The sequence below is a fragment of the Syzygium oleosum genome, unplaced genomic scaffold (genome assembly GCF_021117445.2).
Source record: "Syzygium oleosum isolate NSW1041296 unplaced genomic scaffold, Sole_v2.1 Sole_v2.01, whole genome shotgun sequence".
Classification (NCBI taxonomy): domain Eukaryota; kingdom Viridiplantae; phylum Streptophyta; class Magnoliopsida; order Myrtales; family Myrtaceae; genus Syzygium; species Syzygium oleosum.
The window spans coordinates 14,312,904-14,334,263 of record NW_026607485.1 but is presented as its reverse complement, the minus strand read 5'-3'; the positions used below and the strand labels follow the sequence as shown (position 1 = coordinate 14,334,263).

General features: G+C 46.2%; 1 pseudogene; it reads right to left on the bottom strand.

The window, feature by feature from the left end:
• Positions 1–17,869: 17,869 nt before the first annotated feature.
• LOC130134647 (disease resistance protein RUN1-like) lies at positions 17,870–21,112 on the bottom strand (annotated as a pseudogene).
• Between the last annotated feature and the right edge of the window lie 248 nt (positions 21,113–21,360).

The following is a 21,360-nucleotide window of genomic DNA, read 5'->3' as shown; positions in this document are numbered from 1 at the left end:
ATCAATCCGGGCTCTGTCCCGGGTCAACACCCCACAGGACCTTTCTTACTTTCACACGACCCGGGTCAACACCCCACAGGTCCTTTCTCACAACCCGGGTCAACACCCCTCAGGTTGGCAGCCCTCCGATCGATCCGGGCTTTTCTCATGCACATGCACCATAATACAAAATTCACCATGCTCTTAGTCATATAAATCAATTTCAATCACCACCCTTTCACTAATGTCAATCTCGCACGCCACATCAGTCAACTCAATTCATGCTCCCCACATCGGTCCACTGACCCGACATTCATGTCGGCACATTCAATTAATCCAATTCACCCACAAGCGCCACGACAATTCAGTCAGGCATATTTATCTCAGTCAATCACTAAATTAGCCGCACAATTATCGCCACAATAATTCACCAATTAAGCACAATCAGTCTAATTAGCCCACGCCTAATTAAAGTCCTAAGCCGGTACTAAACACATCCTAAACAAGTCTAAAAATACCCAAAGTACTAGGTAGGGTTTAGGAAGTTACTTACTTGGTTTTGGCCCGGAGAAAATCGGCTCGGGCCTAAAATGGCCCGGGTGAACAGTGCCGAACTAGGCGCGGGCATGGGTCAACGGGCGCGGTGGCCGGCCAACGCGGCACAATGGCCGGACGGCGCGCCCGCGCGCGGCGCGGTGGCCGAACGCGCATGCCCGGGCGCACGGCAAGTTGAACGGGCGAGGTGCCCGGGCTGAACGGGCAAGGCGCCGGCCACGGCCGGCGACGCGCCTGGTTGGACGGGCGACGCGCCTGGTCGGACGGGCACGGCGCCGGGCAAGCTCGGCCACGGCCGAGACGCTCGACCGGCGAGCTCGAGCACGGCCGGGCACGCTCGCCGCGACCGCTCTGGCCGGGTGGCTGGCCGGCAAGCCGGGCGGCCAGGACGACGGTCGGACGGTGACGGCGGCGAGCTACGGCGGCGGGCAGCAGCATGGTGTGGCCGGGCGGGCGAAGCAGCTCGGGCAAGGCCGCCGCGAGTGGCTAGGCTGGCGACCGGGTGACCGGCCGGGCTGGGCTGGCTGGCCGGCGAGGCGACACGACGGCGGCAACGGAGACTGTAGGGGAGAGGAAGAAAGCAGGGGCAGTGGTGGCGAGAGGGGGCGAGCTGGGGGCTGAGGGGGGGTCGAACCGGCGGCGGCGACAACGACACTCAGGCGTCGGGGCGGAGCTGGGGAGCCGGCTGGACGACTGGACGGCGGCTGGGACTTGCCGAACGCGGCGGCAAGCGGCGGCGAGCCGAGCTCGCGCGCTCGGGAGGGGAGGAAGGCAGCGTGCCGAAGCGGAGCCGCCGGCGACGCGGCGGCTCGACGACGGCGAGAGGAGGACGGGCAGCGACGGCGGCGACCGGTGGGGCGGCGTCGGGCGGCGAGGCGAAGGGCGGTCGAGCAGCGGGCTGCGGAGGCGGGGAGGAGCTGCGGAGGTGGACGGGAGTCGGGAGAGAGAGGGGAGCGACCAGGCGACGGGGGCGACCGACAGGACTGCTGGCGGTTGGCGAGCGGCGGCGCAGCTCGGTCGGAGCGACGGCGGCGCGAGGCGGTCGGCGAGGTGCGGTCGGGCGGAGGAAGAAGCAGAAGCAGAAGCAAGGGTCGGGGGCAGAAGAGACGAAGAAGAAGAGGAAGGGAAGAGGGAGAAAAGAAAAAGAAAAAGAAAAGAAAAGAGGGAGACGGAAGGAGGAGACGTGAGCGGAAAAGAAGAGGAGAGGGGACGTCCGCATGCATGGGCGAACATGCGCGGCGAGGAGGGAGAGAGAGAGAGAGAGAGAGAGAGAGAGAGAGAGAGAGAGAGAGAGAGAGAGAGAGAGAAAGCAATGATCGCGATCCAACGGTCACGATTCGAACCCGAAAACTATCCCACGGTCCACAAAAATCCTAATTATAATTTAGGAAAAATGGCCAAAAGAAAATAACCCAAAACACACTACGAGGGAGGTCTACTAGTCCAAATTCGCACCCGGTCAAAAATCCACTTTCTCACTATTCCTGACAATCTCAACGCTGGCTACGATAATATTGACACCGTCCAATTTATTTCGTCCCGGAACTTCCAAGAAATTCGACACGAAAGTTTGGGCTCTAAATAACGGCCAAATTCGATCGAGTGCGATTCTAGCGAAATCTCAAGATTTAAAAATAATAACCGGGAGTGATCAGTTCCCGGGCGAGATTTTTACTATAAGCGCACTGACGAAATACCCGTTTTATAAATCCCAAAAATGGGCCAAAATTCGGAATGTCACAACTCTTCCCCCCTTACAAAAATTTCGTCCTCGAAATTTACAATTCAACCCAACTATTCAAACAAATGAGGGTACTGGTGTCGCATCAACTCTTCGCTTTCCCACGTCGCGCCTTCAGTTCCATGGTGCTCCCAAATCACCTTGACCATCGGAAGTTTCTTGTTCCGCAGCATTCTTTCTATTCTGTCCTCGATCCGAATTGGCTTTTCCACATACGACACTCTGTCATCCATGTCTATCTCTTCGTAGTTCAGCACGTGGGTCGGGTCCGGTTCATACTTTCTTAACATTGACACGTGGAATACGTTGTGCACTTGAGACAAATTTGGTGGTAGCGCGAGACGATAGGCCAACGTCCCAATCCTTTCCAAAATCTCGAACGGGCCTATATACCTTGGACTTAGTTTCCCTTTCTTGCCAAACCCAGATAGTCCCCTCATTAGCGAGATCTTAAGAAATACATGGTCGCCAATCTGAAATTCTAACGGCCTACGCCTTCGGTCTGCGTTACTTTTCTGACGACTTTGGACTGTTCTCAACCTTTCCCGGATAGCCTTTACTGTTTTCACCGATTGCTGAACTAACTCTGGACCCGTTATACTTCTTTCCCCCACTTCATCCCAACACAATGGTGTTCTGTACGCCCTGCCATATAGTGCCTCAAACGGTGCCATCCCGACACTCTGCTGAAAACTGTTGTTGTAGGCAAATTCCACCAAATGTAACTGTTCTTCCCACTTGCCCTGAAAATCTAACTCACACGCTCTCAGCATGTCCTCCAAAGTTTGAATCGTCCTTTCAGACTGGCCATCCGTCTGGGGATGATAGGCCGTGCTAAACTGTAACTTCGTTCCTAATGCCGCATGAAGACTTTTCCAAAAGGCGGCAGTAAATTTAGGATCCCGGTCTGAAGTGATTGTCACTGGCACTCCGTGCAGACGGACTATTTGTCGCACGTAAATCTCGGCATACCTTTCCAAGGCGAAGTCCTTTCGTACAGGTAGAAAATGTGCTGACTTTGTCAATCGGTCGACTACCACCCAAATCGAATCATGACCCCTTTGACTTCTCGGTAATCCCATTACAAAGTCCATCGTGATGTGTTCCCATTTCCACTCAGGAATTTCCAATGGCTACAACATTCCACCCGGCTTACAATGTTGTGCCTTCACTTGCTGACATGTTAAACACTTGGCCACGTGCTTGGCTACGTCCACTTTCATGCCGTTCCACCAATAATGCTGTCGCAAGTTCTGATACATTTTCGTACTACCCGGGTGAATACTGTAATTGCTACGGTGTGCTTCAGAAAAAATCTCTTCCTTCAGTTCTGTATCACTGGGTACACATAACCGTCCACGGAACTTTAGAATTCCATCCTCGGATACCTGAAAATCTGATTTCCTTTTTGTGGCATCCATACTCAAAATCTTCTGAGTCTCCGAGTCCGTCGATTGTAAAGCCTTAATCTTAGTCTGTATTTCTGGTTCAATCCTCAGCGCTGCAAGTAGGCTCGAGACATGACTCACTTCAAACTTAAATTCGAATCCCGAACTCCCTCCAACAGAGTCCACTCCTTGACCATCATATGCGCGATGCTCGATTTCCGACTCGGTGCATCCGCTACCTTATTAGCTTTTCCAGGGTGATACATAATCTCGCAGTCGTAATCCTTAAGGAGTTCCATCCAACGGCGCTGTCTCATATTTAATTCCTTTTGGGAGAACAAGTACCTTAAACTTTGATGGTCCGTATAAATCTGAAATTTCTCCCCACACAGGTAGTGTCTCCAAATCTTAAGAGCGAAAATAATCGCGGCCAATTCCAAGTCATGCGTCGGATAGTTCTGCTCGTGTGGCCTCAACTGTCGCGATGCGTATGCCACTACTTTCCCGTGTTGCATTAGCACGCATCCCAATCCTCTTAACGACGCGTCACTGTAAATCTCATATCCTCCCGGGCCTGACGGGATCGTTAACACTGGCGCGGTCGTCAATCTCTGTTTTAATTCTTGGAAGCTCCTTTCGCACTTATCCGTCCATTCAAACCTCATCTCCTTCTTTAGTAACCGCGTCAACGGCGTCGCTAATGCCGAAAACTTCTCCACGAAGCGTCTATAATAACCTGCTAGTCCGAGGAAGCTCCAAACCTCGGTTACTGTTGTCGGTCTCGGCCAATTCGTGACGGCTTCAATCTTTGTCGGGTCCACCGCAATTCCTTCTCCGGATATCACATGTCCTAAGAACGCCACTTGGTGAAGCCGATCGCACTTCTTGAACTTAGCGTAGAGTGCGTGTTCCCTTAAGGTCCGTAGAACCTTTTCCAAATGTACCTCGTGCTCGGCGGAACTCTTTGAATACACCGAATATCATCTATGAACACGATCACAAACCGATCTAAAAATTCCTTGAATACCCGATTCATTAAATCCTTAAAGGCTGCAGGGGCGTTCGTCAGTCCAAACGGCATTACCGTAAACTCATAGTGTCCGTACCTCGTCCTAAATGCCGACTTCGGCACGTCCTCCTTCTTGATCCTCAATTGGTGATAGCCAGTCCTCAGATCGATTTTTGAAAACACCGACGCCCCTTGCAACTGATCAAATAGGTCATCAATCCTTGGCAACGGATACTTATTCTTAATGGTCACCTGGTTCAATTGTCTGTAGTCAATGCACAACCTCAAGGATCCATCCTTTTTCCTCACGAACAACACTGGCGCTCCCCATGGAGACGCACTCGGCGAATAAAACCTTTATCCCATAACTCCTGCGTTTGGACCTTCAATTCCTTCAATTCCAACAGTGACATCCTATAGGGCACTTTCAAGATCGGTTCTATCCTTGGGGCTAATTCACCCACAAACTCCACTTCTCTATCAGGTGGCAATTCCGGCAATTCCTGAGGAAAGACATCAGGAAGATTATACACTTCGGCTATGTCCTCTAGCCTTGACTCCTTAACCAACGAGTTAATCACAAGATAGTTATCTTTCCACACCTCAAAGACGAGGCTTAATCCCTCCAATTTCAATCCAACAGTCTCCCAAATTAAATCACCCCGGTTCCTTACAAAATCCGAAATTTCCAAACCACACTTATCATTCCCAACCCGTCCAAGAATATCATCAATAATTCAGAAACCCGTAAACTGATTGCGCCTATTTACCATAAGATTGATTATAAGTCTTACATGACCACTCAAGCGATAACTTCAAAATCATCTTCTATTGTATCCAATACCATCTCATAACGCATTTAGACTTTCAAGGCGCATCATTCACTTCCTTCTCAGCCACAACATACACTTTTCCTTACGTCCTTAGTCGATTCTGATAAATCTGCGAGGCAGCTCTCGCTTAATGTCCTACCTGCGGTCGCTGCGATTGCATTAGTAACCTAACCTATCGGTTCAACAATTTCTCACTTGGTGACCTTACTGTCCACATCCACAACATGCTCCACTTCTACCTTGGCAATAGTCATTCCTATGCCTCTTTCCACAAGACCGACATGCGGTATTGGAGTGGTAACTCGACTTCCCAAAGTCCTTTCTTACTAGAGGGACAAATCTCCGATTCTCTGTCATAGACTTCATTCCAAAGTTCCTATTGTCCCTAGCTGGCGTGTACCGCAATCCCTATACGGTAACCCTCTCATTCATATCCCTTTCAACCGTTTAAGCCTTGTCATACAGCTCATTACAATCCCTTAAGTTCATTAACATCAACTGACTGCGGAGGTTCGGTTTCAGTCCATCCCGGAACCTCCTTGTCCTATCCACACGATCATTAACTATCCTTGGTGCGTACTTAAATAACCTTACCAACTCTACCTCGTACTGATCGACTAACATTCAATTTTAGTGAAGCCGAAGAAACTCTGTCATTTTCTGTCCTCACGCGCTCTCTGAAAGTACCTCCCATTGAAGGCCTCGATAACGACACCCCAGCTTAGAAATATGCCCTCTGAAATATCCCACTTTGGGGGCCCTCTTACCAATCATTTACATTTCCTTAAAGTTGATATATAGCCAGGGTCACTTTCTCCTCGCCAGTGCACCCGAATACCTCCAAAGCAATGTAGCCTCAGGGTCACCTTTACCATCGAACTTCAGAGGTTTCAATTTCAAATATTTTCCAACCAGCTGACGCATCTATCTGACTGCATTAACTTGCCCTTGACCTTGATTCCCAACATTTCCATTAACGGCAACAATAATGGCCTCAGCATCAGTGGCATTAGTAGCAACAGTAGCATTTCGCTCCTTAGTTTGCCTTCCCATTAAAATTCCAACTCCCTCGAGTGCCCTCAAAATCTCATCCCATCTGGAATCCTCTGCAACTCTAGCTTGCGGACCTACATGACCTCGACCTCGACCTCGACCTCAACTGCTTAAACTCACAATGTCACACCACTCACTTACCTGCTATAATTCCCCTCGGGAATTAAAGACCTAGGCCAACTATATCAATCTAAAGCCCTAGGCAGTGAATCACAACAATAATTCACTTAGCAGGCAGCCAATCATCCATGACAACAAATCACAACCACAATTCACAAAGCAGGCAGCAAATCACCAACATCACTCAATCACAACCAACAGGTTTCACGCACTTACCTCAAGTCCCGACGCACCTGCATTTCACATGTCATTGCATATAATCACTTAGCAATCACAATCACACGGTCTGGGGTACGCATGGCACACAAGACTCCTTAACTGACTACCCCAAAGTCATCGCTCCTTATCACTCCAGGCTTCGACCAACTTGGATCGAACTGACCTTGCTCTGATACCAAATCAACAGGGATGTCACGCCCCGAACCCCAACGGGCTCGCGACACCCCTCGATGGTCAATCATTGAACGCGACGTCCCAGGACGCGTCGCCAACCCAAACGAAACACCCAACGATAAAGGCAAGCGGAAGCGAAATTAAAACAACCCAGACAATAAAATATGACAAAGGGATAGCACAAAACAATAATTCCAAATACACAACATCAAAAGGGAATAGTGGTGGGGTATCCTACTTCGCTATACAAAAGAGGGGCACACAAAATATGGGGTAACTTGACCCGTCCTCCATCCCCGAGATACCCTGGTGTCGTCTCCAATCAATCACGGTCGCAGATCTGAAAATGGTTATATAATAACCGTGAGAACGAGTCTCAATAAGCAACCCCCTATACCCCACATAGGCCAATGCGTACCCAGACAAGTCGTACATGCAATCTACCCGATTACATATATATAATTCACATAAATGGACTTACCTCGCCATCCAACCACATGCCCACACTGCACATTAGTCAAATCATAATAATGCAATATTAGTCAATGACACATCAAAATCATTTGAGCGCCATACACACGTACGTTCATCCAATTCAACCCAAACACATTTCACATGCGCATCCATCCAACTTTCACACGACCCGGGTCAACACCCCACAGGTCAGCCCTCCGATCAATCCGGGCTCTGTCCCGGTCAACACCCCACGTGACCTTTCAAAAACAAGCTTTCAAATGACCCGGTCAACACCCCACGTGCCGCCCTCCGATCAATCCGGCTCGTCCCGGTCAACACCCCACGGACCTTTCTTACTTTCACACGACCCGGTCAACACCCCTACGTGTCAGCCCTCCGATCAATCCGGGCTCGTCCCGGTCAACACCCCACAGGACCTTTCTTACTTTCACACGACCCGGGTCAACACCCCACAGGTCCTTTCTCACAACCCGGGTCAACACCCCTCAGGTTGGCAGCCCTCCGATCGATCCGGGCTTTTCTCATGCACATGCACCATAATACAAAATTCACCATGCTCTTAGTCATATAAATCAATTTCAATCACCACCCTTTCACTAATGTCAATCTCGCACGCCACATCGGTCCAACTCAATTCATGCTCCCCACATCGGTCCACCGACCCGACATTCATGTCGGCACATTCAATTAATCCAATTCACCCACAAGCGCCACGACAATTCGTCGAGCATATTTATCTCGATCAATCACTAAATTAGCCGCACAATTATCGCCACAATAATTCACCAATTAAGCACAATCAGTCTAATTAGCCCACGCCTAATTAAAGTCCTAAGCCGGTACTAAACACATCCTAAACAAGTCTAAAAATACCCAAAGTACTAGGTAGGGTTTAGGAAGTTACTTACTTGGTTTTGGCCCGGAGAAAATCGGCTCGGGCCTAAAATGGCCCGGGTGAACAGTGCCGAACTAGGCGCGGGCATGGGTCAACGGGCGCGGTGGCCGGGCCAACGCGGGCACAATGGCCGGACGGCGCGCCCAAGCGCGCGGGCGGTGGCCGAACGGCATGCCCGGGCGCACGGCAAGTTGAACGGGCGAGGCGCCTGGCCGAACGGGCAAGGCGCCGGCCACGGCCGGCGACGCGCCTGGTTGGACGGGCGACGCGCCGTCGGACGGGCACGGCGCCGGCAAGCTCGGCCACGGCCCGGACGCTCGACCGGCGAGCTCGAGCACGGGCTGGGCACGCTACGGCCGGCGAGCCGCTCGCCGGGTGGCTGGCCGGCAAGCTGGGCCGGCCAGATGACGACGGCCGGACGGCGACGGAGGCGAGCTACGGCGGCGGGCAGCAACTGGTTTGCTGGCTGGCGAGCTCGGGCAAGCCGGCCGCGAGCCGGCTAGCCGGGCCGGCGAGCCGACCGGCCGGCTGGCTGGCTGGCTGGCCGGCGAGGCGACACGACGGCGGCAACGGAGACTGTAGGGGAGAGGAAGAAAGCAGGGGCAGTAGTGGCGAGAGGGGGCGAGCTGGGGGCTGAGGGGGGGTCGAACCGGCGGCGGCGACAACGACACTCAGGCGTCGGGGCGGAGCTGGGGAGCCGGCTGGACGACTGGACGGCGGCTGGGACTTGCCGAACGCGGCGGCAAGCGGCGGCGAGCCGAGCTCGCGCGCTCGGGAGGGGAGGAAGGCAGCGTCAGGCGGAGCTGCCCGGGCGACGCGGCGGCTCGGCGACGGCGAGAGGAGGACGGGCAGCCGACGGCGGCCGTGGGGCGGCGTCGGGCGGAGGCGAAGAGGCGGTCGAGCGACGGGCGCGGAGGCGGGAGGAGCTGCGGAGGTGGACGGGAGTCGGGAGAGAGAGGGGAGCGACCAGGCGACGGGGGCGACCGACAGGACTACTGGCGGTTGGCGAGCGGCGGCGCAGCTCGGTCGGAGCGACGGCGGCGCGAGGCGGTCGGCGAGGTGCGGTCGGGCGGAGGAAGAAGCAGAAGCAGAAGCAAGGGTCGGGGGCAGAAGAGACGAAGAAGAAGAGGAAGGGAAGAGGGAGAAAAGAAAAAGAAAAAGAAAAGAAAAGAGGAGACGGAAGGAGGAGACGTGAGCGGAAAAGAAGGGAGAGGGACGTCGCATGCATGGGCGTAGCGCAGCGCGCGAGGAGGAGAGAGAGAGAGAGAGAGAGAGAGAGAGAGAGAGAGAGAGAGAGAGAGAGAGAGAGAGAAAGCAATGATCGCGATCCAACGGTCACGATTCGAACCCGAAAACTATCCCACGGTCCACAAAAATCCTAATTATAATTTAGGAAAAATGGCCAAAAGAAAATAACCCAAAACACACTACGAGGGAGGTCTACTAGTCCAAATTCGCACCCGGTCAAAAATCCACTTTCTCACTATTCCTGACAATCTCAACGCTGGCTACGATAATATTGACACCGTCCAATTTATTTCGTCCCGGAACTTCCAAGAAATTCGACACGAAAGTTTGGGCTCTAAATAACGGCCAAATTCGATCGAGTGCGATTCTAGCGAAATCTCAAGATTTAAAAATAATAACCGGGAGTGATCAGTTCCCGGGCGAGATTTTTACTATAAGCGCACTGACGAAATACCCGTTTTATAAATCCCAAAAATGGGCCAAAATTCGGAATGTCACACGCTAGCCTCAGCTTACCTTTATAGTAAGAACTCGTAAGTTTTTCTTACTTATTACCAAGAGAAAGAGCTCAGACCGTCATATAGGTCTCTTTTGTCGGTTAGCGATTCTCCTTACCAATGTTGAAACCTAAAGCTCCATACCTAAAAAGTGAATGAAAGAGCTTTTATCACGGATTAAAACCTACACGTTTGACTATATCCTTCATTGTTTAAGGTATAACAAAGTTTAGTTTTACAAGGCATGGTTATAAGGTTCAAATTTAAAGTACAAACCAGCAAATTCCGAGGATCTTACGTAAATGACCAATGTGTAAATTGACAAAAGTAATGCACTTGAATATGGTAACACTATAATGCACTTGAATGGAGTAACACTAGCATCAATTTGACTTATCTTTTACCGGTAACTCAATTGGCCAACCAAAAGTGTCATGAAGTAATATATCTAAACTAAATCAAAATCATGAAATAGATCAAAAGAAACCATGGTCCTATTTCGTGAGCAATTTACAGCCATCCAACTTAAAGGTAGAAAACGATTGCAAAAACAGCCAGTAATAACTATATAAGGTACAAGAACATCATATAGTCAACTTGCCAAAGTGTGATTGTAATTTATGTATAACAGATAACGATTCCCAGAAAGACAACAATGGATATCTGCTGAGATGACATCAGGCAATAAGGCATTTGTTTTAGTTTCAAATCTTCCTTGACAACAGACTTGGTTGTGGATGCAGGACCTTTTAAGTACAACATGCACTTCTTATTGGAAAATGAGCTCCTCCGCTAAGCATGTCTTCTAAATTTTTCGAGAAATGACTGAATCTTCTAAGCAATGCCAGACATTGCATCATTTGAATCTCTTCAAGTTGAAACGATCAGAGGCCTCACATATGTTATCCCTCTCTGCGAAGTATTTCAACCTGATCAACTCACATTAAGGATGGCAGGGCCTTCGATCAACAATTCTTCCAGAGATTCTGGTAGTTTGCGATAAGCAAAATCCATATTACCACAATAATATAGTGCAACTGACCATAACTTCTTCAAATGAGTCAGATCTGGAAAACTCTCCCATAGTTCAAGATCAAAGAGCTCCAGAATTTGTAGATTCTCCAAGCAATTCTAGTCTTTTGAGTTGAGAAAGGTTACCACCGTCTGTTGATAATGTGGTTACAACAGTAGACGACAAGCTCAAGACTCCAGTTTATTTAATCTCACAACTCAACATGGCATTGGATCTTCTGTCAACAGATTAAGCATCTGGTCGAATGGCCAGATACAAATCATTTGGAATTTCCAGTTGCAAGCTTTCATCGTGTGCTGCATCTATTTCTTCAAGCTTTTACAGCATCCATAAGGCACTAGGTATCTTTCCAATGGAACTATTAGTCATCCTCACTACTTTCCGACTCCTCATGTTTCACATTGAATCAGGTAGCTCTTTAATGCAAGTGTGGGAGATATCCAACTCAATTAGCGATTGTTGATTGCCAGTTAAGTCCGGAAGCTTCTCTATACATCTACATTTTTTTCAAAGACAATTATCCAGGGCTTGTAAGAGCTCCAATTGACGGGGGAACTTGCGCAATTATGGTGCTTCTGAGAGAGTCTCAGTAGCCATGTCAAGTGACCAGCGAAAAAGTTTTTTTTTTGGTAAGTAAAACAAAAAAAAACCAGCGGAAAAAATTTATATTCAACGATGAGCCAAAAGCACTAAGAATTTCAAGATCCTTTAGCGCTTGATATTCAGTATTGAAGAATTTAGTAATGCCAAATATAATGGATGTTACGTATGCGTGCATTTAATCGATTCTTCTGGTCAACACCTCCACGAGAACTCTTTTACTAAATAGCCTATCTTTAATTGTCTTGATCCCTTCATCAACATTACTTATTTTTCTCAATTTCCTTTGAGGATATTGGAGATGAGTTATTCTGCAAGAACTAAATGCCCTTGAACTCTGAAGTTTCACGGATGTTAGAAAAAAGCAACAGCGCTCAAAACCATGTGCAAGCTGATTGTAGATAAGTTTGGCCAGAGTCATCTCTCCCACACGGCCCATTCCATGAATTCCAACAATTCTTGTTTCTTCGAGTGCCTATCATACTCATGACTAAGACTACCTTGAACACCATTTTCACATCGAGAGGTCCATGAACTGGTTTTGGCAGGAGCAACTAAGACTACCTCGAGCACCACTCTAAACACTCACAATTTTTCTCCCAGTCCAGACAAGCCCTTCGAGTGTTTCCTCGTAAAAGAATATCTGGATACTAATAAGCAAGTTCTATTGCATAACAATGAAGAGAACATGCATTTAGATGAAATGTAATTATCATTTTTGTGGGCACACAATAATGGGAAAAAAACACCAATCAGGTAATAATGGAGATCACACAAGGGTCAATTTACATGATTTCAGACCCCAAGTGAGACTTATTACATGTCCTATGCACCGATAATACTGAAATTTAGCCTCGACTATAAGATGATTTATGATACCTTGGAGAAGCTAAATAGTTCTCTCTTGTCACAGATGGAAACTTTGCTGCCCCAATTATTGATGCCACTACCCAAATGAAATCCATTTTCCTTCATTTTATAACTTCTCCATAACATTTGCAAATCCAACTAAAAAAGCACACCTTTCCTGGAAAATAAATTGAACATTTGCATATCAATAAAGAGTCCGTCTTCTCCACAATTGAAACAATGAGTTGATTATGCTGTAAATATTCCAGGATGAGAACCACAGTGCTATGACCTTTCAACACACATTCCATCTAATTCTTTACAGTATAGCAAAGTTATCTCCAATGCGAAGCAATGGGTATCAAATTTGAAATATGTGAAGCAGCAAATCGATGAGGATCTCTAATGAATTGTCATAAACTAGCTGGGTAACATAAAAGCAAGGAGAAACCATCCAAAGAGAATATAGCTAAAAAAGCCAAACCAAACTAGGAAAAGAAAAAAATATATGTACATAATTAAGAACCCTAGGAGGTACCATAATTTCAATACCTTCTTCAGATTTCCAAGCACTCACAAAAAGTAATTAAAAAGTGGACGTAAAACTTCACTTTGAATGTCATCTTCATTTTCCTTTATTTGGTCTTCATTTGTACAGCTGCCTAATTAGCCATAGCTCCCTGCGCAAAAAGATTTCTTTAAGTTTATGTAAAATTAATTAATCTTAGCAACATTTCGAACTAGCACAAAACCAATCATTTGAGATGTCTCCCTTGGCACTTCTTATCGATCTTAAAACCTAAAAGAATTCTCTAGTACAACTTGAGGTGAATGGAAGGGCTTCTATGACAGATAATCACCTAGGCATAACTGTCACGCTCCGAACCCCTTCGAGCGCGCGACACACTTCTCTGGTCGAATGATGCGACATCACAGGGTATCGCCGACCCAAATTAAACTTATCAGAGATTTATATCAACAGCGGAAACCACCAATACCCGGACAATAATAACTGGGGAAATCAGGGAGAATGCACAAATTCATTTCTCATTCAAACTTATATAATATCCACAATTTACAAAATCACATATATACAAGCACACCGCATCGCCACACTACATACCACCGATATCAAAAAGGATCGATAACCTGGGTACCCTATCACCTAGTACGCTCCAAAAGCCTATTCCACAACCCCTACACTTGCCCCTACGCCCTCTACTTGGCGTCCACTCCAAGTCTGATTCTTCGTCCTCTGAATCTGAATTCTCCTAATTCTCCTGCTCGTTTGTAGGGTACTCTACCACGTTAATGTCGGTGTACAACGGTATTGCAAAGCGCTGCGGCGGCGGCGGAAGGTTCATTGATCAGACCGGGGTTCTGAAATGTTTGGTTGAAACAACCATGAGATTACATCTCAATAAGTACACCCCTAAACCCCACCTAGGCTATCACGTACCTCCAGACAATACATACCTGACACAAACAACCACTCATACTAACAATCACACGCAAACCTACCTGGAATTCTTCATACATCTCCCTGCACGCCAAATAATAATACAGCCAACATGCCACAATGATGCCTCATTCATGTCGCAAAACCAAAGCATGTAATATGAATTTACATGCATCAATGCATCACAATCACGCGTGCCTCGATTATAAGGAAAAACCCACTTGGGCACGTCCCATACCATGCCTAGCAGTTTTTACCCCATAATCGAGCACTACATCACACGATACAACCACACTCGCACACTAACTCACGCCATGCGTCAGCTTTCGCAATTCTCACACGTCAAATCGAGTCCAGCTCATTCCCAACTTTTCCACCACTACCGCGCCCGCGTAAAACGCATCAGGCCAACGGTCTTCTGACCTCGTCAGGCATCGTCACCCCGTCGGGCCGAGCATCGTCACCTCGTCAGGGACGGCATCGTCCGGCGTAAACGAACACGCCTCAGGATGGAATCCTACACTCAACTTTCCTTCTACCGTGCCCGCGTAAAACGCATCAGGCCAACGGTCTTCTGACCTCGTCAAGCATCGTCACCCCGTCGGGCCGGGCATTGTCACCTCGTCAAGGACGGCATCGTCCCGCGTAAACGAACACACCTTAGGACGGACTCACCCCGCGTAAACGAACACGCGTCAGGGTATCACTTTTCCAACCAATCCTACATTCTCGTACCTTCATTCCACACATTCCACACGTACCACACGGCCACATATACACACGGCCACACACAATCGCACAATTCACATACACTGCACAAATACACATTCTAGCCACATGAACACCACACGATCACCCATGCTTAGCACGCGAACTCAATGCGCAATCACACCATCACGCCTCATGGCCACACCCTCTCGGCACACAATCACGCCACATTCAGTCCAAGACACAATCCAGAACCAACCAACAATCACAAACCATACAATTGTATATACGAACTCCAAAAATTCTAAATTTTGGATATGTCATAAAAAACATCTTGATAAACATTTCTTATGAAGAACACGAATTCTGGTTCAATCTGCAACCATGCCTTTTTGTCCCTCGAAATCAGACCAAAATCAATTCGCTCTAACAGACTGTTTTGTCCTCAAAATACATTTATTTCAACACACAAATCACCTTAAAAAGATTTGAAATTTTTATATGTCATAGAAAAGAGAGTCACCAACAACTTTCGTGAAGGAATTTTATTGAAAATAGATCTAGAAATTTTATAAAAATTCGGCAAGACAAGAAGGTCGGGATGAACAGTGCTCCGGGCAGTTTTAATACGGTCTGAAAATGGGCTTTCGTACGACCCAAATGGCCTTCAAAAATTCCAAATTTAAAATATATTATACTTCAAGATGTTGGGAGAAACTTTCATGAACAAAAATTCCTCAAATTCGGCCTACAAAATTCTCCACAAAAATAGCAAACCGGACGGGTACAGTAGTCACGAATCCGAGAATCACACCAAACCTCACGGATTCAAACCCGAATTGATTTCTACCGAATTTCAACCGCCAAAACTCATTCCCAGACATCTAATCCAATATGCAACAGCCACTAACAGCCATGATCAGCCACCAACAACCACGATCAGCACCCTAAAACTATACTAAACCGCGTCTAATTAAACCCGATTCCACTCCTAATTCATCCGTCGATACCCGAAGTCCTAAATAGAGTTTAGGGTGTGACTTACCCGAACTCTAGACTAACTCGGCTAGAGCGGGAAGGGGGAACGGCTAGCCGGCGGCTCACAGCGGCGGCGATCGGCGGCTACGGCGGTGGACGAACGGCTACCTTAAGCGGACGACGGATGAACGATGATCGGCGTGGCAAACTAGCCACTCTCACGGCCAAGGAAAGGAGGAGGGGGAACCGGCGAAGAGGAGAGGAAGAGAGGGGGAGACGTGAGAAATGGAGGGAGAGAGAGAAAAAGTTGACTAAATTGATCAACATTTCCAAAAATGCCCAAAATGCCCTTGAATGCTTGGCCCACATTGATCCCTATCCAATAATTGAGGGGCACTTTGGTCTTTTCCCCAACTGAATTATTGGGCTGATATTATCCACAATTTAATCCCCAAATAATTTTCCAAAAATTCGGAATCCCCAAATTTAGGCCTAGGGGCATTTTCGTAATTTTCCGACCCCGGGTCGAAATTCCATTTTTCGACCGTACCGACCCCAAATATGAGTGGCCAACATAATATGACGTTGGATTCTCAAAAATAGCCTCTTAAACCCTCGAAAATCGACCTCGAAGTTCGGGCCCAATTACGCGATCAAAACTTGCTCAATTTCAATTTTCCGTGTCTCTTACTAACGAGCGGCTGTTTAGGGGTTACGCGTATCGACTTAGGTTATCCGAGTCATCACGGCCTCGATTATCGGGAGAACGAGAGGAATTACCGCTAGTTCCTAATGTTACGATCGTTTGGTTCAAGTTTAGGATCGGTTGGCCACGCGTACTTTCGGTCGTACAGAATCACCTGCTATCCGATTGTACGTCGTTGGCCTTGGCCAAACCACATCCGTCACCTTCCTACGATCGGCCCACATTGGCCCAAAGTATTTCCTCATCGTTTTCTCGAAATCTGTGCCCAATTTGCGATCGGGTCCCTGGTCCACGTACCGTTTTCCTAAATAGCCTTTCCCATTGGTCAGTATCCCGCAAGGGGCCATCTCCGGGCGAGACGTACTAAAATCAAATGAGAAATAATATCCACTTCGTCGGATCCCGGAAATGGGTCGAAATTCAGGATGTTACAATAACCATTTCTAAAAAATGTAGGCAATAATGGAGATCGCACAAGAGTTTCATTTGCATGATTTCTAACCCTAAGTAAGACTTATCATATGTCCTCGGAACTGATATTACTGAATTTAGCCTTAACCATTAGATGGTTTATGATAACTTGGAGATGGAATTTTGCTGCACCAACTACTGATGGCGCTACCCAAGTGAAATTCCTCCTCCTTCATTGTCTAACTTCGCCATAAAATTTGCAAATCCCACTAAGAAGCACACCTTTCCTGGAAAATTAACTGAGCATAAGCATATTAATATAGAGTGTCTGTCTTCACAATTGATACAATAAGTTGATTATGCTGTAAAGTTCCTAATGAGAACCATAGTTATGTGACCTTCGGGCACACATTCCATCTAATTGTTTACAGTACAAGGAAGTTATCTCCAATGCGGAGCGAGGTTATCAACTTCAAAATATGTGAAGCAGCAAATCGACAAGGATCTCTAATAATTTGTAATTATCAGATAAAAATGATGCAATTGACATGCATACCTCTGGCTGGGAAACAAAAAAGCAAGAAGAAACCATCCAAAGAAAACGTAGTGGAAAATGCCAAACCAAAACTAGGAAAAGAATGCAAATACTTGTACATACGTAAGCACCCTCCAGTTGTTCGGAGGTATCCTAATTTCAAAACCTTCAGTAGATTTTCAGACATGAACTTGCAACAAGGTCATTAAAAAGTGCATGCAAAACTTCTCTGTTCATATCTGTGAAAGAATTTGATTGCAAAATAAAGGTAAACATCGGTTGTCAGATGAATTGACTTACCTCAATTTGTTTAAAGTTTGAACACAAGGGAACAATTTGTGGTCGTGGATCAAGAAGCTTTCAAGTGGAAAGTGCACTTATTCATTGTCTTCTCCCTCATATTCAGATTCGTTTGTCTTCTTCCACAAATATTACTGACTTCTCCGAGCAAAGCCTAGAAATTGCCGCCACATTTAAATTGTAGCAACGGTGGATTTCAACCTTTTGCAGTCCATTGAAGCTTGACAGATCAGGCACCTTCCGTAAAGATTTACAGGAATCAATCTCGAATTCTTCCAAAGATTGTGGTAGTTTGCCTTGATTCTCAACCTGATTACCACAATCTTCTACTTGAAGACGTCGTAGTTTGTTTAAATTACTTAGATCGGATAGTATCCCCACTTGACCGAGGCCACAAATCCGCAGAAGTTTGAGGTTCTTCCACAAATTTGCCTGACTTCTCCATGCAAAGCCGATAATTGTCTCGCCCTTTAATTTCATGCAACCTTCTATGTCAACCTGTTGCAGTTCCTTCAAGTTGGACAGATCAGGTAACTTTTGTAAAGATTTACAGGAAGAAATCTTCAATTTTATCAAAGGCTCTGGTAGTTCGCCTTGAATCTCAACCAAATTACCACAGTTTTCTACTTGAAGACATTTTAGTTGGTTAGAATTGCTTAGATTAGGTAGGATTTGTAGCTGTTTAAAGCCTACAAGCTCCAAAACTTGTCGATTCATGCGAGCATATTCAAAAAATTTATCGCAATAGTCTATTTCAACATCTGTCTTACCCATCAAGCTAAACAGATTGGGCAACTCCTGTAAAGAACGACAGCTATAAATACACAATCTATCCAAATACCGTGGGAGTTCGCCTTGAATCTTAGCCAGCTTATCACAAGATCTTACTTGAAGAAGCCCCAGTTTGTTTAAATTGCTTAGATCAGGTAGTATCTCTACCTCTACAAGCCAATTAAGCAGCAAATCTCGTAGGTTCTCCAAACAACCAAGGCCTTGAATCTCTGTAATTGCAGAGTACTTAATCTGGAGAGATAATAGATTCTTCAAATTCGATAGATCCTCCATTGAGTGAAGTCACTTGCAATCATACAAATGTATGGATGATAAACTTGAGGGAAGCCTCGGGAGGCGACGCAAATTAGGGCACTCAAGGTTAAGTGACTTGAGTTGAGGAGGGAGGCTAAGGTCTGCTGGTGAGGTGGTCACATAATAATACTACAGGCACAGAGACTGCAATTTCGTTAAGTTCCCAATCCACTGTGGTATTGGACATGTCACAGGCCCATTAGATATCACGTCAAAATCAGGTGGGCTAAATATCAGATCCAACACCTTTAAATTAGTGAGGTTTGAGATATCTGGAAACATGTCCATGTACAACCAAGACAATTCAAGAATGATAAGACTTTCAGGAAGCCTCGGTAGTGCGCATATATGCGCCTTCCTTAATCTCAAGATCCTCAGGGATTGATTCATGTAGATGCACTTGCCAACTTTCACATGGCCTCCAGGCTCAATTTCACAATGGAATTGTATTTCTTTGAGCTTCTCCATCGTCCAAAGGGCATCGGGTATTTTGCTTATGTAACTGCACCATGTCGTCACTGCTTTCAAATTTCTCAACTTTCTAATGGAATTTGGTAGTTCTTTGATCCACGTCCGGCCTATATTGAACTCAATCAGCGATTCCAAATTCCAGATTGAATCCGGAAGCCTCTCCAACCGTACACACTGACTTAGATTTAGGTATTCAAGGCTTGCAAGATCTCCACCTAGCTCATCTGGCAGCCTTCGAAGATTCTCACAATTGCTTGCATCTAAGTAAACTAAGTGTTTCAACCGACAAATCGACCTATCAATTTCGATTAATGATTTACAGCCCTGTAGGATCAAACGTTCTATATTTGCCGAAGTAGAGAAGGTGGGAGTTCTCTCCAAGAGATGGCAACCGGTCAAATTCAGAACTTTCAAATTCTTCATCACCTATAAAAAAAATCATGCAAAGATTACTTTTAAATCTAATAAGACGGAATAATAAGTGTTGTCTAGCATATAATATACCTCCATGTGGCTCCACCCCTTCCAATCATGCATAATTGCACTCCCAGATAAATCAAGATTGACCACATCCTCCATGGAGAAATTTGTTACATTAAATGATAGGGGAATATCGCACCATGAAAGCCACTGTAATCGTGGAAGGAGATATGAATTCTCATTAGTTGGAAGAACATTTGATGTCGATTCGTGCCAAAGAAGCCTCTCTTCTGCATGAAAATTTTCCTTCGAACCGTCAATTGCAAGGAACCTTAGATTTGAGAGGTTCTCAAAGCTCTCATAGGTAAAACAATACTGCTCCTCATGGTCAAACTTGAGACGAAGAGCTTCAACTTCTTTATTTCCTTGCCCAAAGAAAAGTTGAAGGGAAGCACATTCATTCAAGTTCACTTTTTTAAGGGGTTGAGTTGAGCACTATCGTTCCTATAATCTTAAAAGCATAAAATTATTGGTTGAGCAGGTCATAACGGCGGTAGAGAACACAAAAAGTAATTGGCTTTCTTGGATAGAAAATATCCATAATGAACTGGAAATTTATTGTGGAGGAGATTTTACCTTATGCCTCCTTAGCAATTTTAATGCTTCCTCAGGATTCCACACCCTACTTTGCTTCTCTATATTCATCTTACTTTCTTGACGAACTAATATTCTTCCAAGGTCTCTAAGTTGGTCATGCATCCACACTGTATTATCTTATTTAATCTTTGTCAAAGACATGTTCTGCAAAACTTCCATGGCTACTTTCGGAAAAAGTTCAGATGCATCCCAGAAATGAACCACAATTTCTTTGTCATATCCAATGAAAAAACAATCTATGTCGAGGAATATGTACTTTTGTTCATTTTCTAATGCATTATAACTTATTTCAAGCTTACTCCGAACATCCACATGAGGAACGTTGGCCAACTTGTGCAATGTCATATCCCACATTTCCTTTTTTGTGCGAGATAAAAGGGAACCTATCACCTCAAGAGCTAGTGGAAGACCTCCAGCAATGCCTATCGCCTTGTTGGATTGGTTGATATAACCTTTTAAAGGAGAATCTCTTCTGAAGGCATGTTTGCTAAAAAGTAGAAGAGATTGAACGGAATCCATGAAACTAACCTCATAATGGTCATCCACTTCAGGAACCTTGAAAATGTCTTTGTTTCTAGTAGTGATAATAACTTTGCTCCCTTTACCAGACCAATTACGATCACCTACGAGTGCATCCATATGTTTCGTATCAGGCACATCATCGAGAAGAAGGAGGACTTTTTTAGTAGGCAACCTGAACTTAATTGTCTGAGTCCCGTCATCTATGTTTTTTGTATCAGTCCATTCTTTTTTGAGGATGTTTGAGATAAGCTGATTCTGCAAGCATTCAATGCCCTTGCGTTCTGACATTTCACGGATGTTGGACAGAAAGCAACAATTGTCGAAATTCTTTGAAAGCTTATTGTAGCTGAGTTTGGCAATAGTCGTCTTTCCAACGCCCCCCATCCCATGGATTACTGTAATCCGCGTTTTACTTGTCCGAGCACCTATCATATTCA